The sequence below is a fragment of the Papaver somniferum genome, chromosome 7 (assembly GCF_003573695.1).
Source record: "Papaver somniferum cultivar HN1 chromosome 7, ASM357369v1, whole genome shotgun sequence".
NCBI lineage: Eukaryota > Viridiplantae > Streptophyta > Magnoliopsida > Ranunculales > Papaveraceae > Papaver > Papaver somniferum.
Genome location: NC_039364.1, coordinates 270,017,786 through 270,025,464, shown reverse-complemented (window position 1 = coordinate 270,025,464; position 7,679 = coordinate 270,017,786). Strand labels below are relative to the sequence as shown.

Sequence of the window (7,679 nt, the reverse complement as noted above, 5' to 3'; positions counted from 1 at the left end):
TGTATATTGAGTTGGCTCAATAATAGTTAACCAAAGTTATCCATATGAACGCTTTTGTCTTAACCACATTTATCTAACACATCTAGATCAACTATGATGATCAATCAATCATGAAAGATAATCAAATGAATCTAATTGTGTTTCACAGAGTTGTTCAATTGTTAACAATCACATAAAAGTACATATGATCCAATTGAAGCAAAATCGAAATGATTCGTAATTGTACAAAGTACTTATACAAGAATCAATTCATGAACATTTAAATCCACGGTCTGCAAAGATTGTATTCCATAATATATAAATATATTTTGTTCATAAGTTTATAAACATACTTGCGAACGGGTATGCATACTTAAGTTCCGGACATTGGTCTTGACCAGCAGTTTGCAAACGGGTAAGCAAACTATTTTTCCGGACCTAATTCAGGTGAAACCGTTTGCGAACGAGTATGCAAACTTGTTTCCTGGACTTTAACAGTTAAAACAGTTCGCATACGGGTATGCAAACTTAGTTTTCAGACCTGAATTATACCAACACAGTTTGTACATTAAGTACGCGTCTTGTGATGTTTTCCAGACATGGGTTTTAGTTCTAAATTCTGATTTCAATAACTGAAAACATTCTTAGAATACGACAATGGTTGTCTCACACAAACGATTAGCTACTAAGCAATTTTCAAGTGATCGAATGATCAATACGAAACTCTCCAAGTCGACATCAAATGATTGTCTCACAAAAATCATGTAAGACGTTTCAAGAGTATTTTCACATCATCATCTTTTGATTTATTATTTAATTTCCAACAAATAAATTGTTTCCAACTAAACTCGTCAAGGATAACAATGAATGTAGCTAAAGTAAAAAGCTACCAACACATATTTCGAGAAATAGATAATCAAGATATACTCATCTCGAAATAACAAATGTGTATGATATGAAAGTCTATATCAATACGACTTTTATATCAGTAGGAGATAATAGAATAAAATAGACTTCTGAGTGATAGATAAGTTTTGGTCTCCACATACCTTTTGTTGATAAAGTTCCTTCTAGTTCTTCAGTAGATCTTCTTCGTCAGTTGGAAGCGCCGTGAAGTCTAAATCTCAACTACACAATCTATCCTAGACTGAAACTCCTATAAGTAGACTAGAAATCAAGACTATAGTTTTGATAAACTAAACTTGACAAACAAGCTTGAGATAGCAACGCTTGCGAGTTCGACCGAGCAGTGCTCTAACAATGTTGATGTCGCATTTATGAATTTTCAAAAGATAAACGTTATACTTCGTAATCCAATATACTTCCTTGACACTTTCATCATATGATATGACCAAGTATAATACTAGAGTATTAAATATATAACTTCAGATGCGATGTTTTCAATCTTAAATGACTTGAAAGAAACAAGATAGAAATGGAACAAGTCAAGTATGTAGTTACTAACCTCAAGCTAAAGGATAATGTCTTTGTTCTCTCCAATCTATTTTCAGATCTTTGTGAGTAACTAGAGCTCAATATTTCTATCATTTCTAGCCTAACCTAATGAAGTTGACTCTAGTTCACTTATTAAGCGACTCGAGTTTTGGAACTAAATATGACAACCAAACTTGACATACCAACGCTTGGTGGTTTAATCGAGCAGTGCTTCAACATCAGAAATCAAGATATAGTTTTGATCAAAAACAATTGACAACAAGTTTGAAATATAAAAACTTGTGGAATCAACCGAGCATCGATCTAATAATTACTAACATGTTTATAAGTAACATTTATGTAATAAGAGCTTTGAGCTAATATTGTCGTCTTGAAAATTGAAGAAACGCAGAAAAATGCTACTAGAATGGGAATATGGTCAATAGGGATTAATGAGATATATATTATATATGTATATGTGATACATATGTTATATTACATATAAAACAAAATAAAAATGACACTATTAGAAAAATACCAAACCCGAAGTACTAGGTCGTATCAAAAAGAAAATTCTTTAAAATAAACAAATTAGAACAAACGTTAGTTTTACATATTTTTATTTATTTATATATTTTCATGTTCAACACCTATGATATTTTTCTATGAAATAATATGATTCTTTTAAAATCCTGGTTTTTGGTGTTTCTTCTACCAAGTTTTCTAGAAGTTTATAAAAATCTGGAATTGTTCTGTATGTAGAATGAGATATTTGGTGAGTATGATGTAATTCAGAAGCCATTGTGTATGAGTGTGTATGTAGTCAGAACGCTTAATGGTGAAAATAGGCTACCTGAAACCCTTTATACTTAAAGTAGTTATCAATACTGAGAATCCAAAATCATATTGCAATATACCAAGAAGTAGGAAAAAGGTACCTTGATTGTTCGTTCATGTTATGGAATGATTGAATTTTCAAATTGATTTTCCATCTCTAGTTATCCAAATATTTAACCAGTCAACAGGAGGGAAAACTCCTAAAGCTAATTCATCCTCCGGACTCCCCTCATGGTTGAAAAAACTTCTTGGGGCTCTTGGGGGTGGTTGATTCTTTTTTCTCGTTATGTTAGTGAAAGACTATTGTTCCACCGGCTCCGGAGATGATGGGGAATCTCCGGGATTCAAGTGTTCATTCTTCAAACGTAATAAGGTCATCATTCAAAACTTAAATGTTGAACAATTACATATCCATCATAGGAGCAGAGTGTAGAAGACTGTTAATGTGATTTTAGGGCTTTTATGAAAATACCAGCAGAAAGTATTTAACAGAATTAATATTATTGTTTCAAACTATAAATTTAAGCATGGGTTACCCACAAACTCAATGGAATTCCTCACAACCTTTATCGATTGGTATATTTGTTCTTTGGATTTCTAGATTTTATTATGTGTTAATTGATTATACACTAGTCCAGAAAGGGCTGTTAATCACGTTTTAAAATGATATATTAGTTGCGTGATTAGAATATTACAAACAAGTTCTGTCATATAACGTGAAAATAGTTCGGCCCACTATTTAACACAAAAAAAATATTATTCTTAAATGTCATAGTTTACTAGATGTGTGATTTAATGATGAACTATTAAATCACGCAATAAGTCTGACGAATATTTTTGGTTTTTATACGCCCAACATTAATTTTCTATTTTGCGCCACAAATGGCTAGCCTCTTTCTTTTATGCAAGTCTCAAAATGGTTAGTCACCGGAAAACTAGGCGTAAGTCTTTCACATAGGGGTTATAATGGTCTTATTCTCGCACCTTTTTTCCTGCTCGGCTAGAGATGAGTCCCATGACTCCCACCTCGTCCTTATCACCCGACGCTTCATTTGGCTCTCTCTTTTGTCTCTTTTATCGAAAACATTGAACACCCTAGACGTTTCTCTCAGAAAACCACAAACTGCAGAAAGATCCTTGCACCAATCAAGATCTGACCAAAGCCTCGTAAATTTTTTTAATTCGAATGGAGAATCAGGGGTTCTTCCCAATTTCAAAACTACTTCATCTTTTTGTCCTTCACTTCACCAGAAATTTCTTGACATCATTCGATCTGAGAAGAGCATAGACAAACCCTAGTCATCTACTAAATCCCTGTAAACCAAATCAATAACCCTCCATCCCCGCATCTCTCTCAATCTCTCTACCATTCTCTCTGATCAAACAACAAAACGCCGAAGAAGTAGCAGAAGAATAAGTAGATGAAGACGAAGAAATCATGAAGGTCTAAGTTTTTCATTCTTCTGCTTAGGGTTACTTTCTTCTTTCAATTTTTCATTCTTCTGCTTAGGGTCACTTTCTTCTTTCAATTTTCTTTCAATCCTTAAAATAATTCTGAAACATCTTTATTTTACTTCGTTTTTTAGGGTTTTCAGCAACAAAAGATGATGACTACAAGGATGGAGATGGAGATCTTGTGAAACAGTGAGATGGTAAGAACAACCATTAGTCTTCTATTTAGGTTAGAACTCTGAACATTGAATGTTGATTTTGAGGTTCTAGAACTTGTTATCTCAATTGTATTTGATTTTGAAAATGTGGGCCAATTTAATTTCAACAAAAATTAGGGGTAGTGGGTTTGTTTGTTATATTTGTTTACAGAAGTTATGGTGACAATTTCCTAGTAATTCATGGGGTAACGTGTAACCTGTTTTGCAACATCTTAGCGATTTGACTCACAGTAATGAATTGAGAGCTTTTCTGGCAAGGTGATTGCTGATAAATTCTGTTGTATATCCTTGATTTAATTTGAAATTCGTTGCATGTGTAAGTGAATTAGTATTATACGGATCATATAGGCATCAAGGTTCTAGTGTTTGATTCTTAACCAATGTGGATGCATTGCCTATAGAAGAGCTGACTGCTGAGTAATTGCAATACAAAGAACCTATTTACCACTACTAGTTCTGCCAGATGTTTGTATTCTCTGAATTTTCCTTTAAATTTGTGGTGCATGACCAATAAGAACCTTATGCTAGAGCCGGACTTTGAGTCATTGTATGGTTTGTTTCCTTGCATCTCACTTCCGAAATCTATTGGTAATGGCGCGGACCATGTCCATTGGTTTCCATGTGGTGACTAATTTCAGGATAGTTTTTATTCTAGTTTCAATTTTAAATTCCACGGCAAGTCATTTTAAGTCGTGCAAAATTTTAAATTTTGTCCACATGTTTACCACTACTAGTTCTGCCAGATGTTTGTATTCTCTGAATTTTCCTTTAAATTTGTGGTGCATGACCAATAAGAACCTTATGCTAGAGCCGGACTTTGAGTCATTGTATGGTTTGTTTCCTTGCATCTCACTTCCGAAATCTATTGGTAATGGCGCGGACCATGTCCATTGGTTTCCATGTGGTGACTAATTTCAGGATAGTTTTTATTCTAGTTTCAATTTTAAATTCTACGGCAAGTCATTTTAAGTCGTGCAAAATTTTAAATTTTGTCCACATGTTTAATTGTAGGTAATGCGATGATGATGGAGCTGAAATGGAGTTTAAATTTGTCATTACTTATATATATTTTTATTCTTTTTATTTTGTCTAATCACTTGCCAGTGCGTTGATGGAAACTAATTTATGAATGACCTACAGAACTCCTCCTAAAGAAATGAATCGTAGAGGCATTTTCAAGAATCTTCCAAGGCTTTTGGAGTTTTTCAAAGACCCATCTTTTGCTGCCTTTATGCCCTTCACATCCTCCAGTTCTTGGATGACTTGTACTTGATAAAAGAAATGTGAGTTGTCTTACCAGAGCATATCCTCAATTTATGTTGTCATAATATAAACTGCTTTTTGTTGTGTAAGGTTTTAATATAAACTGTTTGTTGCTGTATAAAGCAAATGTTATTAAGTTGCTGACCGTGTCTATGCTTTATGCTTGAGCAGGGATCGATAATGTTTATATAAAGACTTTGATTGGGGTACTTGGAAAGCTCCAAATTGGATGAAGAAATGCCCAGTGGCGGTGTCTTTTGGTTTTGGAGGATAAATTGTTTCATGTAAACATAGTCAGTTAGCTACCAATCCACCTACAGGAAGTTCCGAGGTATGGTATGACTTATTTGCTGCTTTGTTCTGCTTCTTTGGATATATATTGTTTATTTTTTTCCTTCTCCAGGTGAATTTTCAGTAAAGGCTTTGCAATTGCCTATGCTTTCCTCAATTTAGTTCTAATTACAGCTGGTTTGAATTATTATATTAACTAGATAGTGGTTATGTAAAGTAGCGGCTTTAATTGTCATAATCCTACTAGGCAAACTACACAAAAGTAGTAAGTATTTTTCTTACTGGAACAACTGAATTCTCCTTTGTGTCTATTCCCACAAAGGAAGAGTATAAGTTCGTCTCCCTTTCTATCCCGTACCTAGATTGTTTCCAACATCTTCATTGTCTCTCTCAAAAAATGTTTCTTCCTGTTTTGGTTATGTACCTTTGCTGCTGTAACATTTTATAGCTTTGATGTTTGTTGATAGTGTTTCTAAACTAACTTGGCGTCTTCTTACGCAGGATACTGGATTACTCACATTCCCTTACGTATTGCTTTTCGAGGAACTAAAGGGAGCTGTTGCAAGTGCTTGTGGTAATTTTACTACGCCACCAGCAATGCTGAATATAACTTCCTCGTTGATGAAATAATGGATCCTATTGGGGTGTTATATGATGTTTCACTAGGTCATATGCTTAGGTGGCCAAAACTTCTACAGAAGAAAATGCAATGCCGATTAAGTGGCAGTTTCAGTAGATTGACTGCTTCACTTCAGTTTTTTCAGTGTGTTGAGTTGTAAATGCCGAATTTATCCTTTTTTTTTGTTGTAATGCTTTTTTTTTGGTTGTAATGTGAAACTGAATTCTTCTTTTAAATGCAATATATTTTCGATTTTATTTTAGATTCAACTCGTTAGGTTCCAAATTTAGCTTTAGCTGATTCAGTTTTAAATACGAATTCAGCCAAAACAAAAAAAAAAGAAAATAATCAGAAATATCCGGTAAATGCAATTTATATTAAATATAAATATTTTGATTAGAAAAATCAGAAATGTCCTGTAAATTCAATTTACTAGTGTTGAGCCCGTGCGTTGCACGGGTTTAAGTCTGTCCTACCGAATTTCTTACTATTATATAAATGCATAAGTTAAGTAATTCATGTTTTTATATTCGGGGATTTTGCTTAAATTTTGTAATTTTTTCCCAGTTCTGAAATTGTACTAATCATCTTCAGTTACCAATTGACAAATATTTTCTCTTCTATCAGTTTCATCAAGATATGATTAGATTTTCGTAATAAAAAAAAAGAAAATTATTACTTTTTTTTACAGATTCATCTTGGTTCGGAGAGATTATCAGTTTGGAATCTAATTAATGTTTCTATCGAGTTCTAATCCAAGGAAAAAATGCAACAGTAACAAATTAAAAGTTGCTATCATAAAAATTATAAAATAGTTAAATCGTCATCACTCTCATCACCTTCATTTTTACCATTGCTATGGTCGATAAATATTTTATATATAAGCGTCCGTCCGTTGCACGGGTTCAAATTGGTTGTCCCAAAGGTAATTAATCCATGTAAGCGTATAGGTTTTTATGTAAAAAATAGGTTATGTATATTGAAAGTGATTCGGCGCTCATTTACCTACTCATTCTATTTTGCTACGTCAATCCCACGATTCTTATTGGTCGGGGGCCAAGAGCATGATTCGACGCTCATTTACCCACCCGTTCTATTGTGCTACATCAATCCTTGATTCTTATTGGTCGGGGGCCAAGAGCATGATTCGGCGCTCATTTACCTATCCATTCTATTTTGCTACGTCAATCCTTGATTCTTATTGGTCGTGGCCCATGAAGAGCATGATTCGACGCTCATTTACCCACCCATTCTACTGTGCTACGTCAATCCTTGATTCTTATTGGTCGAGGGCCAAGAACATGATTCGGCGCTCATTTACCTATCCATTCTATTTTGCTACGTCAATCCTTGATTCTTATTGGTCGTGGCCCAGGAAGAGCATGATTCGACGCTCATTTACCTATCCATTATAATTTGCTACGTCAATCCTTGATTCTTATTGGTCGTGGCCCAGGAGCTCTAGAATTCGAGCTTTTGGTCTAACTTTCAAGGTGAGGCCAGCAATTTCCACTCAAATTATATATAAAATATTAATATTTTATATTAGACCACATGACTTATAACAAAAACTTACCGTCACTTTA

The 7,679-nt window shown here is 33.9% G+C and overlaps 1 long non-coding RNA gene across 2 annotated transcripts; it reads left to right on the top strand.

Moving 5' to 3' along the window:
- Nucleotides 1–3,293: 3,293 nt before the first annotated feature.
- LOC113300416 lies at nucleotides 3,294–6,355 on the top strand. Of its 2 annotated transcripts, none has more exons than XR_003335782.1 (5): nucleotides 3,294–3,694; nucleotides 3,837–3,902; nucleotides 4,932–5,203; nucleotides 5,355–5,514; nucleotides 5,976–6,355. It is a non-coding gene; the product is annotated as an uncharacterized LOC113300416 (long non-coding RNA). The 2 variants fall into 2 exon arrangements; XR_003335783.1 differs by having other exon boundaries at nucleotides 3,297–3,694; nucleotides 5,061–5,203.
- The last annotated feature ends 1,324 nt before the right edge of the window (nucleotides 6,356–7,679 follow it).